Raw genomic sequence first — 22258 nt, 5'->3', positions numbered from 1 at the left:
CAGTGGGGCTCAGGAGCAGAACGCTGACTCAGCTTCTTGGGCTTTCGGGCGTCGCTGGTGCAGACCCTCTTCAGGGGGGAAAAGGGCTGATGGATGGCACTGAAGAGAGGATGAAAAAGAGACACAGATGGGAGAGGGACGTGGGAACCGGGGGAGAGAGGAAAACGAGCTGGTAACCGGGACTTACCTCCGGGAGCCAAAATTATTGACCTTGCGAGTCAGTTAAGCCTCTGCAGTGCCAGGAGACCCCGGTTCCTCCCTGCGGGAGATCAGAGGAGGCAGCCAAAGGCGGCTAGGGCTGAGGGCAGGTTTCTAGAGGAGGAGACAGAGCAGCCCCGCGTGCTCCTGCCCGTGGCGACAGTGACCCTGCGACAGGGGCGAGGGGAGGTGGGGGAGATGGGGATAAGGGGACATGGGGGCAGAGGGCAGGGAGGCAAAGGGGAGATGGGGGCAGAAGGGAGATGGGAGCAGAGGAACGATGAGGAGGAAAGGAGAGATGGGGTAGAGAGAAGATGGGGCCAGGGGGGAGATGGGCAAAGGGGAGATGGGGGCGAGGAGAGGTGGGGGCAGAGAGGAGATGGGGGGCAAAGGGGAAATGGGGGATGGAGAGCAGATGAGGGCAGAGCGAGGGTGGGGAGCAGAGCGGAGATAGAGGGCGAGGAGAGATGCAGCGCAGAGGAGATGGGGAAGAGGGAAGATGGGGGCAAGGGAGAGGGGATGAGGTCAAGGAAGAGACGAGGGCCCCGGCTGGTCCCGGCTCGGCCACCGGCGCTGTCCTTTCAGCACCACCCGCGCCCGGCGCGGTGCGGGTCAGAGCCCGCCGGACCCTCGCTGCCCGGCGCAGCCCCTTTGCTGCTGGGCTCCAATGCAGCGCCTGCTACGCATGTCTGGCATCATCTGGGACTTATTCCCGGGGTTTGTACCTAAACGAGCCGCTCCAGGGCCGGCAAGGTGGAGGGAGGTCTGGGGTCATCCCCAAAGGGCTGATTCGAGCAGAGTCCACCAGACCCTGTGAGCCTGGGAGACTCTGGGGACGTGGGAGCAGAGCCGGTCTGGTTACAAAGGTAAGAAGTGAAGCACACAATAGGTCGAACGTGGCCGTCTCCACCTGATAATACGTTTTTCATGTGTGATTTGGGGCCCTCAGGATAATCCATATGTGATATTTGTGCAGGCCAAACCCAATGGCCAGGCTCCTTATTCCCATGCATTATTCATTGATAGGCATCTTTGCACATGCATGCATTAACTGTTAATTGAGAGGCATATGTGACAAATGGCTACCAAGCACCTTTGCATGATTAAAAAAAACAACCCCAAAAAACACTAAAAGAAATAAATCGAGGTATATTTTAAAAATAATAATCCCAGAGCCAGCTCTCCCTGCAAACCACACCCAAATCAAGGCATTTGTATCCAAAAGGTGGAAAACCACCAAAGCCAAGGTCACAGCTGAGCAAAGCCCAGTAATAAATGCACAGTGCAGTGATAAAAGACTCCAGACTAAAAGAAAAAAAAAAAAAAAGCCTGCAGTTTGGCCCTGAAGGATGAGGATTATGTGCTCTGGTAACTAATGAAGGAGGGGGGAATCCAAAGACAGGGGCTCTCCAGGGAAACAGCCCCACCTCCTTCCCCTCCTGGGATCATCCCCAAGGAGCCAGCAGGGTTACAGCCATGCTGATCTCAGGTGCTTGCTTGGGGACTGGAGCCCAACAGATGGTCTCTCAGGTACACACAAGTGCTGCTTTATTCAAGGTTTATAAATATTAATTGCCACAGCACTGCTGATCAGGCAGCACTGGAGCTGCGGCAAGTGTTGGTGGAGGCTCCAGAAGAGGAAAGCCTTGGAGTGATTGTGTTGACATGTTCTGCAATTTGCTGAGATGAAGGCAGTGGCTTTCAGGGACAGCCTGGAATCAAGCTCATTCATCCTTTGGCACAGCCCTGGAAGATGCTCAGATGGCCACAGGCACAGGCTCTGTGGAAGGGTGGGAAGGATCTGTCAGGAAAGCCAGAGGCTGTTCAGAGATCCAGATAGAAATGAAATCCTGCAGACAGGACTAAACCTCCAAATGTCTCAGAGCAGGTAAAAGTCACTTTTACAATAACCCTACCACATACAGATAACCTCACACTGAATATCCATCTCCAAGTGCTTCCCCTTTCCACAGGCACTTGAGGACACACTCAGCAGAATTTCAGTTATTTGGGGTTTGTATTTCCAGCTGGGCTTATGGCAACTCTGTTGAAGACTTCACCTGTGTCTGCTGATCTGCTGAGACTCTGGCTGATCTCTCGTATCAAACCAAAGATGATTTCAATCACCCAGAGGAAATTCAGGCATTCTAAAAAATTACTGAACTGCTAAAATACATTCTCCTTTGGCTTTCTTCTCCTTTTTGGGTATTTCACAGTGTCTGTCTACTAATTCTGTTTTTATCGTCCTTTCATGGAGGCTGGGGAAAAAAAGGAAACAATGAAAAAAAGTATCACAGTCCAGCTCGCTGTGATCCCTAATCTGGCTCGGCCAGGGGAAGCGTGGCATAAAATACAGGAATGGGTACAATGAACTTGCCCAAAAATAAAGATCTTTAATGGCAAATAACAAATGCAGAAACTGCATCATCTGAGGGTAATATCCAAAGAGCCAGGGGCATGGCAAACACAATCAGGTGTAGCGATCTTTGAGGGCAGGCTCCAATCACCAACTCAGAACTCTACTTTATATGTACCAGAACCAGCTGAGAACAAGAACCAGAAGCCTGACCCAATACAGGATAGTTCTATTGTGGTTCCCATGACCCCACCCTTCTCACTCTACCTGGCTAGGTGTCCCCCCTCAGCATCCTGTTTCCCATGGCTGATCCCTTCTGTAAATGCTGCTGAGGCAAAAGTCCCAGCTGGATGCGATTCCATAAACAAATTTTTATTTCCGCCTATGAAACCCAAGTATCAGATCTTGCAAAACTCCCAACTGTAGCAAATTCTATTTATTCTGTTACACTTGAACTGAAACACTTAAATGTGTCTACATGATTCCACAGCTTTATTCCTCAAATATTTCTTCCTCCAGGAAAAGTCTTAACATGAGTAAAGATGTACCAGCCAGTGCAGTGAGAACTCAGACCTCCAAAATCGCTCTGGGTTTGGGACCAGACTAGAAATTATTGCCTACATGAGTCCCATTAAACCTCTATGATGCCTGACACACAAGCCTCATTTAAGATTCCAGAATTCCCAGTCAGGTATTATCAGATTTCCATCAACTTTGTTATCATAGACAAAATACGGGATGGTGGAATTTATTTTTCAATTTGAGTTCACAGCTAAATAACACAGAACAATTCCTGAGTAGTAGCATATTAAACCAGCAACTTGATATGCCCATGCTCTAAGCATGGAAATAACAACATTTCACTGAATAATCACTGGGAGCTGATAATCCATGTGTTTAATAATCCCACAGGGTTTCTATTTTCACTGAGAACCCATAAATTATTTTGAGAATTACACTGACCCTCATTCGAATTTCATAAACCTGGCGTCAATATGAAAATTCCTCAGAAAACTGCTCATACTTGGCCCTACAAAGGTGGGGAAACACTGGAGAAACCTAAACACAACCTTAGAAATTAATCAGGGCAGTTGGAATCACACTGGTAGCTTCATGCAGCAGCTTTTTATTCTGCTCCTGTTATGAGCATTAATTAGTTCTTGCTATATCAGTTACAGGGGTGTGCAGAGCACAATCAGCTGAATGCTTATTTGCAGATAAACCACTTAACAACACATGAAAATGAGTTAAATTTATAATATGGTACGTGGATATATTAATTTAAAAAAGGAACAAAAGAGGGAAACGAAGTGGAAACACATCTTCAGATTTTGTTAACATCCTAAAACTCCGCACACCCTGGAGCAAGTGACTTCCATCAGGAACAACAGCCCAGAAAAGTGATGAATAGAGCGCTTACCTGAAACTGCAGAGGAGAGTGGCAGAATTGGCCTAATTTAAGACCCTTTTATACTCCTGCACAAAAGTCTGAGTGCCATAAGTACTCCCTGCCTTCAGCACTCGGCACCCCATGAGAGGAGACAATCCCTATCTGGGGATTTGCCTTGGCAGAGACAAGGAGAAGGACAGCATTAAAAGCCTGGGTTGCACAATTTTCTTTTGCAAAAATAACTTTACACTGATAGAAAGGAAATGTGAGCACAAAGATAGACATTGGGCTGGCTCCTTGTCAAACAAGGGGAAAATTGTCTCTTTACTCTCATACTGAGACTTCCTTCATGCACAGAGCCCTGGAATCTGACTGGAAAAACTCAGGAGCACAGGACTGATCTCTGTGTCACACCAAGGGTGATCAGTGATTTCTCATCTCCTGTTCCATCTTCCAAAGAAATCCCAGCTTTAACAAGAGCCTGGAGTGACAGGACAAGGGGGGCGGCTTTAAACTGACAGAGAGCAGTTTTAGATTAGATATTAGAAAAAAAATTCTTTTCTGTGAGGGTGGTGAGAGAGTGGACAGAATTACAGAGCAGCTGTGGCTGCCCCTGGATCCCTGGAAGTGTTCAAGGCCAAGCTGGACAGGGTCTGGAGTAACCTGGGACAGTGGAAGGTGTCCCTGCCCATGGCAGGGGGAAGGATTGGGTAAGATTTAAGGTCCCTTCCAACCCAAAATCTTCTGGGATTCTCTGATTCCACTCCTCATGAATGAAATGTCTAATGGTGCTTTATTCCATTTCATTCTCACAGTTACTTCCAAGGCTGAACAATCAAACTTGATTTGAATAAAAAACAAGGCAACATAAGCTCTTTTTTTGCTTTATTTGTCTTCCATCCTTAGGTGATATAATTGCTGCAAATCCAGAATTTTCTTCATTATTTAACAATTAAGAACCCAGACAGAAATTACAGCAGTAAATTCCACCATTAAATTGCCATTATTAAACTAAATGACAGCAACAACTTCCAAATCTGGGGCTCTTCCTATTGCAAATAATTAATTATTAATGCTTTCAGTGGGTGCAAGATTTATCATGCAAAGCAGGATCCCAGTGAAATTTGGGTACTTGCAGAAGCAGAACTCTGTAACAGAACTCCACTGAGTCAATTCTCCAGTGAAAATGTGCAAAGAAAGCCTGGCATAAGCCCCTGTGGCAATTTGAGGGATGGCTTAGAGAGCTCCAGCCTGGATCTCTGTAGGGGATGATCTGTAAGGTCTCTTCCAACCCAAACCACTCTGATTCTCAAAGAGAAGCTCAACAAAGCTTGAATGTAAATGAACAACATTTTAGCAATGCTCAGAGCAAGGATCTGTTTTAGGCTGTGCTGAACTCTGCAACCAGCACTGCATACAAAATTATGCAGCCCTTAAAAGCATCAATTTGTTGCATGTGCCATTGCAATAATAACTCCCCTGCCTGGCCAGAAGCTGGGAAAGCCACCTTCCCTCTTTCTGAGTGTTGCCTCACCCATTGCTGTTCCCCACATCCCACCCTGCAACTGAATTTTCTAAGGCAGAGGCTCATGATCAAGAGGTGGCACTGAATAACTGCCATTTCCAGAATATTCCTTGCATATTAAAAATCCCACCAAATCCTAAAATTCTTCATTGGATTGGAAATTGTTCTGGCAGAGCACAAAATCTGAAAGACCAAGTTGTCCACTTGGAGAAGAGAAATCATTAACCAACTTCCCTTTGGGATATGATAATTGCTAGAGTGGCTGACAGCTTTTCTTGGCGGTGAGCACTCAAAGACGAGACACATTATTTCAGGAACATTAAAGACCAGCAGAAAGTCTTTTGATAAATGAATACAGTCCATTCAAATGCTGAGGCAAAGATCTCTTTTTTCCACGGTCCTTTTTATTTCTGTTTATCCTATGCCTCACTTTTCCTTTATGTTAGTGACCACAGCTAACATAAAATAGCCCTGGCAAATTTCTGCCACTCAGATTTTGTTGCCAGTGGGTTTTAGTCGATGCAAAAAGTTTTGGTCCATGCAATAGTACAAATATTGAGACAATTACCAGAGGATTTTCCAAAGGCCCAAATGGAAATGATGCCCACAATTCTCAGTGACTTCCAGAGGGAGTGGAGAGCCTCATTGCTGTCAAACTCTCCTTACTAATCCAGCATGTGAAAGGCACCAGCTCGCCCTAAAATCAGATTTTTCTTTGCTATTCCCAGGATGATCATGGACAGAAGAAAGAGGAATCTCTCAGAAGTGTTCAGTATTTAAGACAGAATTTCCAAAAGTGTTGATTTCCTTGAGATGCATGAATGTCCTGTGGCATTTTCACCACAGCTGAATTACAGCTGATGACTGAGATATGCTTCTTCCAGACAGTGTCATTAAGAAAACTTACCCATCTAACCACAAAAAGGCAACATTAAATATTAACATGTCCTCTAAACTCCTCTTTTAGAATATGATAGCTTCTGGCTCACCATCACTGACATTTGTATGGAGCTGGTACTGGGCAGGAAATAGCCACTGATTTCGGGCATGGAAATTATCTGAAGTTTTTCCACCATTGTCTCAAAAGAACCCAGAATTGATAATGACAACCTTTACTATTGGAATGTGGCTTAAAATCTGACCTTCCAAGACAGGAAGCTCTGGCCAAAAAGCAAAGAGGAGTGAGTGAATATCAGTCTATGTCCTGTAACTGGGGTCTCCTAACTGCTCCCCATCTCCCCAGATAAGGTCTTCCCATTGCAGACATGCCAGAGCTGTGATCCATGTGACTTCACACACCTTCCAAGTTAATAAATAATGATGTCAAAAATATTGGCAAAGGTCATAAAGCACAGCTTGGCCTGTGATTCACCTGCTTGACTCTGAGTGCTGGCAGCTCCCTGGGTTCTTCTGAGACAGGGCACAACAGCACTAAAAAAAAAATATCAGATGTAAATTAAATAGGAGAAGGAGCCCAGGCTCATGAAAAACAATTTCTTCTTGGATTAACATACTGTAACTGCATCAGGGGTGAAGCCCAGCTTCAGCTTTCCTTTCAGCTGCTCTAGAATTGCTCTCTCCTGTCCCTGCTCTTCCCTATCAATTCTAGAGCAGCACTTCCCATTCAGTGAAATCACCTCGCCTTTTATTGGAACAAAAATACTTAAATATAACATAATGATATCCTGGGACATCACCTGCCATGTGATAGTAACATTACAGGATGCTGGGCTCAGGGAAGGCTTCCTTGGGCACCGGAGCCAGTTTTGAGCACCCAGAGGCAGCGACAGAATCCACACTTGGTTCAGAGCTGAGAATATTCATCCCACATTCACACAGGCACATCCCACCAGCACAGAAATCCTTCCCCTCTCCCGTGTAAGGAATTCACTGTGCATATCTAAGCTCTACAAGTTGAAAGAAAAGAGGGGGAGGGCCCATCAGGCCCCAAGGGAGGAAGGGATGCTGGATGAAAATGCCCAGGTGAGTTCAGAAAGTGTTGCTTGTGCTCATGGTTCTGTTCATCAGCTTCACTGGTTGGAATCTCTACCAGTTCATAGTGCAAAAGCATCTTACCATTAAGCTGCATTAAGCAGCTACACCTGTGTTTGGGAATGGCTTAGAGCCTATTTTAAACACAGGGCACCTGTCTGCACAGGTAGGCTCTGAAAAACAGCTCTGGATGCCCTGCTGGCTTACATGCACACAATCACTGACCTGGTGAACCTAGGTGAAGGAGAGGAAAAATGTCTTGACTCCATCAATAGAAGTAAACAGACTGTCCTGCTCTATTCTGCAATAAAAATTACTGCCAATCAGAGGCAGTAATAGAGAAAAAAGAACTGCTACACTGGAAATCCAATGGCTGTAGCTAAACTGGGCCATAGTGCCAGATAGATACATTTTTTTCAACTGGAAAAAATTGGAAATAACTACACAAAGCATTTTCAAGCATTGCAACATTTTCAAGTGAAACAGAAAGAACTAAAACTTCATATATGCTTCAGCTTATTATTGCAGCAGGTCATGAGCTGTATAATATTATAAACATACGAAGAAGCAGCAGCCTTTTCCAAAGGCCTCAATCAAAGATTTTCTTGATGATCAGTGTTCCCAGGGAACTGGGATTTGGTTCAATATCAGAAAGAAGAACAGGGATGACAAACAGTTAAACAAAAACTTCATGCTGAAAATTTCATGCTGAAAATTTTGTACTGTAAATATCAAAGCAAAAAATCAACCAAGTCACTAAACCCCATAAAAGGAAAACTTCCCTTCTCTCTCTTGTTTCACAAAGATTTCTCTCCTCTCCACATGTGATGTCTGGGAGAGCCAGTGCTAACTGGAAAGATACCTTAGTGTTGCTGAATTTTGATGTAAAGCTAAGAAGAAGCTTCAAGCTTCAGTTTCATGCAATGATGTGTCCTGGGCTGTTTCAGCACTGCTCAGGTTCTTCATTTTGCTGACACAGCTTGAAAACCCAATCAGGCCATGCTGCCCAGCAGAAGAGCCCAGGCCCCTCTGCAAAGCCTTCATCCCAGACCTGCACACAGCCCCCAAAACCATTTTTCATTTCTGAAAATCTCATCTCATTACATTTTAAACAGTCCCACAGACAAAGGCAGCATTATTGGCCTCACTGTACACATGGGAAATGAGGCATAGAAATTCAAATTCACCTCCAACCACAGCAACAGCCTGGGACAGAGCAAGACACTGGGCCTGGCTCCTGTTGTGTGCAGCCAGCCCTGTTTGGGCATCCTCCTCCACCACTGCTCTGCCCTCACAGTTTCCAGCCCCTATTTCCAGGCAGGAACAGCTTCAATGGTAAGAAAAGGGACTAAACAGACTAACAGCCCTGAAGCCTCAGATCTCTTTGTGCTGCTCTGCACAAAGCCTGGGGCATTGCTGTTGCTGCTGCAATGAAGGGGAAAGCATCCTCATGTTGCACTTATTAAATAAATTTAATCTTATTAAACTGCATTACAAGCTTTTATTTCATAAATGTCTTTGCCTCCCAGATCACTCAGAGAGTTAACTCCTGCCTGGGCTCTGCTTTTCCTCTCCATAACCTTGCAGAAGCACTCCTGACAAACTAGACATCCCTGTGATTCCATTGCTGCCGAGTTGGAGCACTTGGAATGGGCCACAGAGAGGATGGGAGTATCCGGATGCTGCCTTAGCATGCCATAAACTTGGTAGCAGTGTTTCAAAAAGAGTACAAGTTGCTTGTATATTCCCTTCAATATGTGCTTTATACATGGAAATATTTGTTTGAAATCACCCAAAACCCCTGTTGAAATGAAAACAGAGGGTATCACTAACTCTTGGAGGGGAGCAGTACCAGGAGATGCAGAATTTCTGTTACATTTTGGGCAAAACAGCCTTTCCTGACCTGGTGTGCTGGGATTTTGTTTTCAAGATCTGAGGTCAAGTCTAAATAATTTCTTACATAAAATTGAGTGAATCAAAATTGAAAAGTAAAGTTTCAGGTTTCCATCTGATAGGGATCATCTCCTCTGGAGGCCAAGCAGGTTGAATTGTACTTTTGTAGGATCAAAGGAAAGGTTTGCAGAGAAAGTTCTTACTTCAAAATTAAGAGCTGCAGTTTAAGAATCACTTAATTACCTGCAAAGACATTTTGAATAAATATTTTATAAATATTTGGATAACTGGAGTAAATTGATACATCAATCTTTTCATTCATTCATTCTTTAGTGGTTAGAAAATTAGATGTGGGCATAAAGACATATGACATAATAACAAAAAGACATAAGACATAATATGTCTTAAAGACATATTAACAAAAAGACATAAAGACATAATAACAAAATTAATTACTTAAGATGTTTACTGCATTAGGCACTAATTAGTCAGCACCCCAAAAATCAGATTTAAGAAATATTAGTGCTAAGGCAGGCAGTTATTTACTAAGAAGAGCACGTACACAACTCAGCACCAACAAAGTTACCTGAAATATCATCAACATCAGAAAACCCATGAAAGTCCAGTCAATTTGGTGGAGCAGGATTTTAAAGCACATAATTTTTCAGTGTATCTCTCTTGTTCAATTCAAGGCAGGACACATTCCCTGAGCCCAAAATATATTCCCACTCTCTAACAAACAGCAGCAGAAACCAAGTTAAGGCAAATACTGAAGAATGTTTCACCAGTACCTGGGGGGAATAAATGATCAGGTCTGATAGAAAAGATGCTCTGACTGAGGATAAATTGCAGGGTGCTGGGAGGAAACAGTCACCACTATCTCTAGGAATAATTAAATGGGGAGGCTGGGCTAGATTCCTTATGAGAACACAAGGAACATGGTCACTGGAAACCTGTCCCCTCCTTGGAGATGATTCAGTCTCTCTCACCTGTGACTTTCTCTCCCATCACGGTTCTTTGGGAGTCCCTGTGTGTGTGCAGCCTTTAGCACTGGGTCATTTCCAAGGTTATTTGAGTTCTGTCCTAAACAAAGGCCATTAATGTGACAGCAAGGGCCAATTTCTGAGCTCCTTCCCCAGTTCTGGAGGAGTCTCTCCTCCTTTAACTTGAACAAGCCTCGTCCCTTCGGTGGGACACATCTGTTAAATGGCACAGATGACATCGACCCTCTGCTCCCACCGGTTACAGGACCCACATCCTTAATCTCTGATGTTTTGCATGGCAGCAGCAGCAGCCCCCAGACGAAGAGCAGTGCTGGCAGAAGGAAAAGAGCTGCATTGTGTCTGGAGAGGGGACGTCTGCACAGTGATGAAGGAGCACAAAGTCGGTCTTCAGAGCACTGGCAGCTGCTGAACCTACCGGCTCTAGTTCATCCTGCAAAAACACCACTGTAAGCTGCTGCCTCCCCAGAATGCCCACCAGCATTCCCTCCTGCAAAGATCCAACTGTACAAAGCCCCCAAATTTCCCTTCTTTGTGTGCCGTGCACATACGGTTCATTGTGGAGTGCGCGGGGACAAAGGGAGAAAGCACAAGCTCACAAAGGAACGCCCGGTTAAACAGCGCCGGGCACTCAGGGGTTAAAAAGGAAAGCGAGCTGTGAGGATGTTTGGAACAGCAGGGCATCAGCTGGAGCCGGCACCGAGGCTTTCCCACTGCCATTCATAACAAAATCAGGAGGCAGAAAGTTACTATAGCAATGGCAGCAGAATGCAGCTCTTCAGAGGTTAGAGAGCTCCTGCAGCCATCGGGGCTCAGTGTCGCCATCCTGCAGGCTGGGAGCTCCCATCAGCTCCACTGCACCCACACACCCTCCTCTCCATGCAATTCTCACTCTAGATCACTGAATTTTAGCTTAAACTTCACTGAAACGAGGCCCAGCTAAAGACAAAGCCCAACCATCCACCCCTTCACTCTCCAGGTGCTGAAGCAGCCAGTCACCCATTGCTGCACAATGAAAGATTGGGCTCACTTTATGTGACAAAAGCACTGGGCAATAAAACCCAGTGGCTACAGACCCCTCCCCTAATGCCTTTTTCCAGGCAGTTTATCAGTTGTTTATCCACTTCCAGCAGGCTAAAGCTGTGCTGCTGGTGGCATGTTATTCCACTGGCCAGCAGTGTGACAAAGGCATGACAAGGGATTCTCAGGTGTCCAGGACCAGCTCAACCTGGCCATGAGGTACCTACAGAGCTGTACTTGGTCTCTGACTCGGCCCCTGGGCCTGGGTTTGACACAACTTCCGCAGCACCTGGATGGGGTCGTGTGAAATGAATTCAGCATTGTTGGGTCAGCTCCAGGGGTCACAGTTTCCATATGTGCTGGTGCAAAGCTGAGCCCATCTCCCAGGAAATCTGATTGTCCCCACATAAACACAGGAAAGCCCTGGGAAATGCTGATTCAGAAGGACTGGCTGGGCCAGAGGCCAACACCCTGCAATTGTAAGAAACCCCAAAGCTAAGGTCTGGTTCAGATACATCTATACAAGATAATCTCCCTACTCCACAGATCATTCCCTATAAGCCTAAAATCACAACTTCTGTATTGACCAGGAGAGATGTTGAAGGGAAATTCAGAGATAAGAAATACATGATCAGCCAAAGGACATCACAGTGTGAATGTAAATTAAAGCAGCCACAATACCTGTTTACCCCCGGGGCTTTTAACAGATGATGGGAATATAAAAATGGCTTAAAACACTCCTTGTGTCTCCCTCCTGTTTATCCCCATGTCCAATTGAGCAATTCAAATCAGACCCAGAGGAATTTTCCCATTCAGGGAAGGCTTTGGGCTGCATTTCCCCCCTCTGTTCATAAACAGTTGCTGTCTGAGTTCTGCCAAAGATTCACATTGTAAAAACAGAGCAGACTGGGACCACTTAAGCCAAAAAATCTTGCAGTCTCTATTTTTATTTCTAGATTAGCAGAACCAGACTCTTTCACCACTTGTGAAGCAATGACTCCACCAGCAATGACCATCTATCCCTACCTTGTCCAGCTCCCACACAGCACCACTGACACCCTGCCTGATGAGTTTGTCTGCCTCAGATGTCTCACCTTGTCTTCCCTAATTTTTAATGCTGACCATTCTGCACACAAAATGGGGGGCTGCTGCAAGCACTGATTTCCAAGCAGGCCACGTTGCCTTGGTTACCCATTGCCAAGCCTCTCCTGAAATCGGCCTTTGTCTTGGATTGGTTCTGTTTTCTGTGTTACTGAGGAATTTCTGCTCTCAGAGAGCTGGACTTACATGAATCAATTAAATAAATGAAAAACCTGAGGGGAATGCCCTTGGATGTGCACCATTTGTGAAGTCTTGCACAAATCCCTGTCAGAAACAACAAAACCAGCGTCAGAGGATGCACTGCTGTATCAGTGTGGCCACAAAAGAGGTTTCAGAGCACTCTCGGCTCAGCCTGTGTCCCCCTCCCGAGGAGCTGGAGCTGACACAACTCTACTGTCCATTGATGGTGAGACAGAACTGAAACTAGGCTGTCACTGGTGCTGCCTGTGCCCAAAGCCCTTGGCTGCCCCTGCCCCAAAGCCCAAATCTCCACAGTACAAAGAAGGCAAGGGAGGAAAGAAATCCCTTTGTGCCGATTTTACAGAGGGAGGCGAGCAGGATATTCAGGATTGTCAGATTTTAGGGTTACAAGCAGGTCTCTGGAAAGGGGTGGGGGGTGTTTGGCACAGGGACTCACACCAGGGTGGGTTCAGGGTGCTGAACACTCATCAACACAGCACAGACCAAAATTACTCACGGAGATTCATCATGGGCTGCTTTTGATAAACAGACACATTGAGAAAAACTTGGATGTGTCAGTGGGTAAATCCAAAGAAGACAAAGCCAAATCCAACAAAAGCAGTGCTCACAGTTTCTGTTCACTATCCTCCTGTTTCTAGAAATTAGCTACTTTCTGTAGCCACAGTTAAAAATAACACCTGATTAAAATTTTCAACACTGTCTGGGAGAATTGAATCAGAGCTCACTAAAATGTTAATATTTACTGAGAAAAATCTCTGCATTCTTCTGTGTAGAGAGCAAGTTATATTTGGTTAATCCCATTTTTGGAAAGTACTGGCAACATTTTCAGCACTGTAAACCAAAGGATTATTCCTATATATATTTATGATATTTCTAATTGTCATATCAAGTGAAAATTCTTTAAGAATGTGAAATAAATAAGACATCCTGCAGCACTCCTGCTCCACCAATATTGATTTGTAAAGGCCACCTCTAAGGTTTTCAGTGCTGAATCTTAATTGGATCTTCCAAACAGAAACAATCCACTCCTCACATAGGAGTTCCAGTAAGGAGAAAGAAAAAGAACAAGGAATTTTAATTGCACTGCAATCCTTCCTTCTTGCAAATGCCACATTGCAGGGACCTAACAGACTAGAACCAAAGGCAAAATTCACTGGGAACCTCTCAAAAGAAAACACATTAAAATCTATTCATAGATGGATCTTCAGGCATTCAGCCATGCTGTTGTTTAATATAGGAAGTAATATAAATGAAACCATTTGTCACTCCTAACTGAGAGGAAAAAGGGGAACCAGCCAATTTGTCAGCAGATTTTGCCTTCATCATAATTGCTGTATCCATCTTTGCTGCCTCTCCATGCCCCAGCACAGGCCCTGCTCCAATCTGCCAGCAGTTCTCACACTCAGCTTTTTTGCTGGGAAAACATTTCATTCTATAGTTCATATATCTTGATGAGAGGCCTACAAATATACACCATTTTCTACCCTTGTTCCTGAGTTGTATCCATCACCCTGAACAGCAAAATTACCTTTCAGCACTGCATTAAGTCAATGGTTCTCCACTGCAGAGCACGGATGTCAATGGGGGAAGAGCCCACCCTGCAGCTCATCAGTTCCATCAGGAATGGTCCCAGTCTCTACAGAATATTTACAGTTGACAAAAGGCTGCCAACCCCAGTTCCTGACAAGCCAGACAAAGATTTGCCAAGAGGATTTGCGATCCAGCTCCCATTTGGTCTGTGCTGCAGCAGGCAGTGCTCTGGTGGGCATGAAGATGAGTTGGGAGGATGGGGATTAGGGTGGGTTTCTTAGGGAGTTATTGCACTCTGGTATTACCCAGACCCTGTCAGAACCTCCTACCTAAATTAAGTTTGGCAGAACTATATTCCAAGCCTGGGCTAAGGACTTGTGTCCATTCCCACCATGGAGTCACAGGATGGTTTGGATTGGAAAGGACATTAAAGATCAACCCGTTCCACCCGCTGCCTGGGGTAAGGACACCTTCCACTATCCCAGGGTGCTCCAGCCAGGCCTTGGACACTTCCAAGGATCCATGGGCAGCCACAGCTTCTCTGGAAATTCCACCCCTGCCCCTCCCTACCCTCACAGGGAGGAATTCCTTCCCAATATCCCATCTAACCTTTCTCTCTGGCAGTGGGAAGCCACTCCCTCTTGTCCTGGCACTCCAGGCCCTTGGAAACTTCCTCTCCATCTTTCTTTTATGTTCCTCCAATCACTGGAAGGCCACAATGAGGTCAACTCAAAGCATCTTTTCTCCAGGCTGAACAATCCCAACTCTCCCAGCCTTTTCTTCCAGCAGAGCTGCTCCATCCCTCTGATCATCCTGGTGCCTTCTCTGGATTCTCTACAACACCTGCTCCTTCAGGGGGCTGTGGAGAGGACTCCCAACTCTTCCCACAGCTTTAAAGCAAACTTTACAAGTATCTTTTATTTGTGATCATCCCAATGTCAGAGTAAAAGCCCCAATAATTCCCAAGGCAGGGTCCTGACAGCCCTTCTGCAGGGCAGCCAGACCTAGGTGGAGCAGTTTAGCTGTGCTGCTCCTCCAGATTGGAGGATAGGATGCCTTGGGACTTCAAAGGGGTTTTGTGTGTATGTGAGGGTATTTTGCAACCCTTGGGAAAATCAAATTGCATGTGTTCCTTGTGCTTGTCCCTGATTGCCCCAGTTAATGAGTTTTTTGTGCACTGAACCCTACTTAATACATTGCCTAATAAAATGAGAGTAATTAATCAATTATCCAGAAGGGCCAGCTTTGTGATGATGTCCTGGACACAATGAGGGGCCCCTCTGGGGGGGTAACATGGCTGCTGGCCACACTTGTCCCTGCTATGTGGACAAACACTTGGCCTTGCTGCCACTTGTGCCTTGCCCAGCTGCTCTCAAGTCTCCAGCCAGGACCACGCTGGAGAAGGCAGTTATCATGGAATCACAGCCTTGTTTGGATGGGAAGAGACCTTAAAATCATCCAGTGCCACCCCCTGCCATGGGCAGGGACACCTTCCACTATCCCAGAGTGCTCCAAGCCCCACCCAGCTTGGCCTTGGGCACTTCCAGGGATCCAGGGGCAGCCACAGCTTCTCTGGGCAACTTGTGCCAGGGCCTCCCCATAATTACTCATCTACACTGACTGAGGACATATCTTCTCCACCAAAACTAAGCCCTGCTGAGCTCTCTGTGCTACCACCAGTTTGATATTCACACTTTCATCGCAGCTGCTTGTACTCTCCATGGGAAATGCAAACCCATGGCATGGGGGGTGACAGTCCCACAATCAGGCTGAGCCTGCTCCAAACACATCCCTTAAAACATCATGAGCCCCAACTGATGGAACAGCCACTGCTGACAGAGCTCTGGGAGTGCCTGCTGTCCCCACATGGTGCTTTCCTCAGACTGTCTCCTGCTGCTGTGCTGACCTTGACAGATGCCAAGTCTCTATTCCTATTTTAGTCCACTGAAGCTTCTGACCTTCTTTTATGTTCCCTCTTTAACTCAGGCTGCCCCTCTCTCATGGCAGCACAGCAGTAAAACCCTTGGAAGTCATCCCAAAAGAGGAACTACTGCAAACAGCCATACTTTGCTATTCACTCCTCACAGCTGAGGAAAAAAGAACTTCCTTTACTGCAGATCAAAAAAAAAGAGAACTAATGCTCCTGCAGGAGCCTGTCTGTGAGGAAAGAAGGATTCCTTCCACCTTCGTGACAAATGTTATTTCATTTCTAGTGCAGAAAGAAAAGGAGAAATCCTAAGCAACCTCTGAAATCATTTTCCCAACGCTTCTATACACCTCACAATATATTTATTTCCAAAACACTTTGGGGGTTTGATGCTCTCTACTGAACTCCACAGTGAACAGCTGAAGGTACACATGTTTTGCCTGGGAATTTGTGGATGCTGAAAACATTCAGGTTTCTTCTATGTTTTAATTTTTTATTTCTTTTTTTTGGTGGAAAGATAAAGCAGCACCTGTATGGCCCTCCAACCTTAAAAATTGGGAGAAAGGAAGGGAATAAGCCTTGGATAAAGTAAAGGAATAAAAGGGACTTAAATATCAGACTTCCACTGAAAGAAACCTCACTGTAATTTGAGCAAAGATCATCATAGGACTCCAGACGATTCCATTTCATTCAGCTATGCCTGGATAAACTTGAATACATCAGGGTCAGGCCCTGCCAGAACAATTCATCCAGACTGAGTCATTCTGCAGTGCCCTCCTTCCGCTTGCTCACAGACACAGAGCAGAGGCTCTGAGCTGGACCAGTCCTGTCAGCTCAGCCCCATCAGGAGACTGAGAGGCTCTGAAACCTTCAGGTCTTGAAAATTCCATTGGATTCTGAACAAAATAATCCTTTACCCCGAATTAACACCTAAGCACAGATAAACTCAAGAGGAGCCCAGCCCCAGACACAAGTCTGGTCAGGGAGCAGCAAGCCAGAGCAAACAGCCTCACATTCCAGACTGGGAGGATCCCCCTGACGTTTGGAAATACTGGCTCTGATAGTCCAGCTGCTGGGCTGGAGGGCAGCACCTTCCAGCCAGCCTGCTTGTTTATCCAGGGATATCTGCATCAGCAAATCAGGCAGCTGATCCTAGAAATAACAGCTGAGAGCACCCCAGCACTCACCACCACTGTCAGGAAGGGCTCTTCTGAAGGTCCTGATGTTAGAGGGAGGGGGCACAATAGAAATCCAATGGCCAGACGCCCCTCCTGACAGGAAAAATCCTGAAGTGTTTACAGCAAGGGTTTCAAAAGGGCTTAGCAATTAAGATTCCCAACTTGAGACATCTTACAGAGGCCCAAATTCTTGGTGTGCCTGCCTCCAGCAGGCTGTGCATCCAATTTCCTGGCACTTGGGAACAGAGACCTGATCCATGGCAAGGAAACAGAGGTGTGATCCAGGGCACAAAGAAGGCTTTGCTTTTTAATTTTTCTTTGTTTCCTCATCCTCCTATTGGAGGGATGGAGCAGCTCTGCTGTGAGGAAAGATTGAGAGAATTGGGATTGTCCAGCCTGGAGAAGAGAAGCTTCAGGGTGATCTAATTGGGCTGTTCCAGTACCTAAAGGGACAGACAAGAAAATGGAGAGAGACAATTTACAAGGGATGGAGTGCCAGGACAAGGAGGAATGGCTTCCCACTGCCAGAGGGAAGGGTTAGATAGGATATTGGGAAGAAATTCTTCCCTGTGAGGGTGATGAGGCCCTGTCACAAGTTGTCCAGAGAAGCTGTGGCTTCCCCTGGATCCCTGGAAGTGCCCAAGGCCAAGTTGGGTGGGGCTTGGAACACTCTGGGATAGTGGAAGGTGTCCCTGCCCATGGCAGGGGGTGGCACTGGATGATCTTTAAGGTCTCTTCCAACCTAAAACATTCTATGATTTGTCAGACAGACCCTGATAGAGAGAAGAAGAAGCCACTAAAGAGGGGGCTCAGCTGCAGAGACCCTCAGGCAGGGGTGGGGGTAAAGCCTGCATTGCTCTGCTGAAACTGAGAGCACAGAAGCTCAAGGGCTGGCATGGCTCTGCTACAGCCACCTCAAGGAGTTCACCTTCCTCAGCAAACCTGGGGCATAACAGATTCTAAACTATCAGAATATATCTGCAACTTTCCCTTTAAATCCTTGGAAAATGACCTTTCTGAAGCAGAGCTATTTTAGCAGTCAGCCAGTGAAAGAACAGCCCATGGCAAGCTCAGGGCAGTAATGGACTCTGGGGAGCTGGGAGATGCTGCTGAGGCTAGGAGAGCACCTGGGAAAGCACAAACACAAGAAGCTGCTCATTGGTTAAAGCCAGGGGACTCCACATCCGTCTTGGAACAAAGCTTGGAGTGGCAGAGGTGGGAGGATAAAGACAGCTGCAGCCCAGGGAAAGCAACAGCGATACCTTTGGCAATGCAAACACTTTGGGTGATTGCTCCTGGCCAGGGAAAATCAAAGGTCAGAACATATGTCAGAATATTTAAGCATCTACCAGCACCCTGCAAGAGACTAAAGCTCAGCACAGACAGCTGTGACAAACTTTATATCCTATTTATGTATAAATGGCCTTATAAAAGTCTGTGTTATCCCACCCTACAGTGTTTACAGAGCAAAAATACAGTGGGAAAAACCAGGACCTAATGACACAAGGCTGTCCAGGCTGCTGTGATTAAATGCTTTACAGAAGCATCTTTAGGCCAAATCCTATTTCTTATTTCCCTGTCTGAGCCTAATGCTACAAATGTGTATGACACCTTATTCTTTACTCCAACAACCATGCAAAGAGAAAGAGACTTTACTCATTTTATGCCCCTTCATCTTGAGTTGAATCTCCTTGTTCTTATCCTCAAAGTGAAACACAATATAGTCTATGCACTGAGGGAAATTTTCTTTTATCTCAAACTATCCCCCATCTCAGGAAAAGGAAAAAATCACCACTAGAATTGCAGACTTCCCTTGAACCATTCCAAATAGGAGCACTAAAATATCTCCACGGCTCTGAAAAAATACAGCGTCAGTTTTACCCAAGTTATAGGTGATTTAGGAAAAAAAAAAAGCTTTTAAAAACAATAAATTGCCACTAGTCACAAGCCAGATGTTGTCTTCATGTTACTCAGAATCAACACATACAAAGGTCATATGATGAAGAATCAGTGTTGATTGATTGACACTTTCTTTTAAAAATCAAGCTGGGATGAGAGAAAATGTGGTTTTCCAGGGAATTTGTGGCTGTATCAGGAAGGGCTGCTGCAGCTCCTGGTTAATCAAGCTTCTGAAAGGTTAATTATCTGTCAGAATACACATGGGGTGGGGGAAAATCCCTGTGAGCAGTTGCTAGGGAGTAGAGGTTCAAGGAACAAAAGGCAAATGTGAGCTTGGGGCAGGAAATCTCCATCTCTGGATTAGGGCTGGCTAGGGATGCACTGGTAGGGTGCAGCAGGAACCAGGGAGGGCCATGACCCTGAGCATGTGCAGGGCCAGGACTGGACTCAATGGTCCCTGTGGGTCTTTCCAGCTGAGGATATTTCATGATTTTGAGATTATCTGCAGGCAGAGCTGGACTGAAAGCTCCCTGTGCCAGACGCAGCAAAGCCCACTCCAGGCTGGAGCTGCGGAGCACAAGCAAGACACAGGAGGAACAACAGCTGCCAGTTCAGCCTCCAGGGCTCTGTCCCTCACCCCAACGGCTGCACTGGGACAGTGGGAGCTCCCCCTGGCCCTGCTCCAGGCTCTGCATGGCCATGGCAGCCCCAGAGGTCACTGGGGACAGAGGAGAGCTCGCTGTGTGCTTCAGCAGGCTCTGACTGAGGTCCAGAGAGCTGGCCTGGGCAGCCTCAGGTTCCACAAAGGACAGACTGTGCACGGGGAACCTGAGCCATGTCCCTTATCAGTCCAGCTGCTGATATTTCACACACACCTCCTACAGAAAGAAGCCTTTGCTTGGTGCTGCTGAATTTGCAACTCCCAATGAAGGGTGAGGTGTAGCACAAACTGGGCTTACTGGGACTCTAACCCAGCCTGTCCAGAAGCCTCAGCTTCTCTTCCTCATGTTTTAAACCGTTTGTCTTCTGACAGATGCTGATGCTGGAAAGCATCCACTGCTCCTTCAGGACCTTCAGAGGAGCCTGGAATGTGACCCAGCTTGAGGACATTGTCACAGGGAGCCCAGGGAGCACAGTGATGTCACAGCCAACACACGTGAAAGTTCAGCTCTCCTGCATGAGGCAACTCATCCATCCAAAGGCTGTGCCAGGCTGTCAGCAAATCCAGGCAGAGATGGGAAAAGCAAATATTTAGGCAGATTTTAACAAGCTGTCCAAAAACCCATAGAAACTCCCTTCAGGAAAAAGGAAAAGCAGCTGCTGGTTGAATATAATGGAAGCTCTAAGGAAGAAAGCAGCCCAGTGCATGTGAACGTTAATCAAGCCCCATTTCTCTTCAAGTCAAAACATGAAGGTATTTACTGGTGTGTTGGAGGTTTAAATGATCCTGTCCAACCCATATTCTAATGGCTCTGCCTGACCTCCAGAGATCATCACTGAGTTTCTGGCTCACTGCCCTGCTGCATGCGATAAAAGCATGTGGGGCTTACCAGCATGGTTTTCATTGCTCTCCATGGGACGCCTGGGAAGGCCAAAGGATTTTGCCTGGAAAACAATGTACATTTCCTTACTGATAAGAATGTTGAGGGACAGATTTTATCCCAGGCTCTGTGTGTGCACTGAGAAAGCATCAGAACATGGCAGCATCACTCATCCCACTTGGAATCACTCACACCCCGTGCACAGAGATGTCCAAGACTCCACCTCCCCTGCGCAGGAGAATTTGGCACAATCCCAGTTTGGGTCACCACCAACAAGTTTATATCACAGACCCACTGCTCTCCAGTGAGACTCCACAATATCAACTCACTGCAGAAATGACACAATGGGTTTTCAGATCCTTATCCTCGTGGCACAGCTCATGCAGCATTCCCGTTGCCTGATCCCACTGAATAAACATACTGTTGTACTAGAGATAAATGGGAAATACTAATTTTATGAAAAACAGAGATTAAAAATATGCTCACTGACTCAGCATGCTGACACATCCAGTTCAGTAATTTAAGACTAAAGACCATCACCTCATTACTGCCATAAGATATGGCCCAGAAAACCAGCCCATCAGAAATCATGGAACTCCACATAAATTTGAGTCTCATAGGAATATTCTTCTATAGGAATATAAATTCAGTAATTGCTTCATGGGTCATTAAAGCTGGTTTTATAAACTAAGGCAGACATAGCATATAATCCAAAATAAATCGCACCAGAACAGGTTAGAGAGCACACATTAGCATGCAATTGGCTGACACTAAAATTATCTCCACTGGCTGAGAATTTGGAAAAAATATCCTTGGTATTTGGGATCATTACATGAAAGGATTATAGAAATCCTTTGCCTTTAACTAAGGTCATTAACATTTTTCTACAGCACATTAATATTTCCACATAAAGGCACCTGCTGCTTCAAGTACTCATCCTGGAAAACAAACACACAATTCCCATTTCTAGCCCAATTAAAAAATAAAATCCCGAACACTTGGAGAAGATCAAATGCAGCAGAAAGGGGTGGAGAGCAAAATAAACTGGTAAGAGAAAGGGGATGTTGTGCAGTCTGTGTGGTTTTGGCTGGCAGTGGCTGTGCCAATTATACAAATCATGCAAATGTGATGCTCAGCTGGGTGCGTACAGCGGCAACAACGTACAAGTGCTTTGGGGCAAAATCCACATGTTCCCATGTTTCAAGCATTCAGTATCACAAACCCCAGTCAGAGAGTTCTGGCAGACACGGGCTGGGAGGAAATCTTTTCTTTTCTGCCTTTTCTCCTTATTTTCTTACGTTTATCCTATTATCTATTTCCAAATGCTCCCGACTTTCCAATCCTCCCCGTGCCACTGCATCTCCCTTCCTCATGAACTCAGCAGCGCAAGGATGTGCGGCAGCTCTCCCCGCCCGCTCCTCACGAACCCGTCACTCTCGTGCACAAGCGCTGAAATCTAATTAATCCCCCCCCCCCCCCGCCACTAATTTCGCATTAACTTCGCTC

This window comes from Serinus canaria, chromosome 22 (assembly GCF_022539315.1).
Source record: "Serinus canaria isolate serCan28SL12 chromosome 22, serCan2020, whole genome shotgun sequence".
Classification (NCBI taxonomy): domain Eukaryota; kingdom Metazoa; phylum Chordata; class Aves; order Passeriformes; family Fringillidae; genus Serinus; species Serinus canaria.
Note: the sequence above shows the minus strand (reverse complement) of the source record.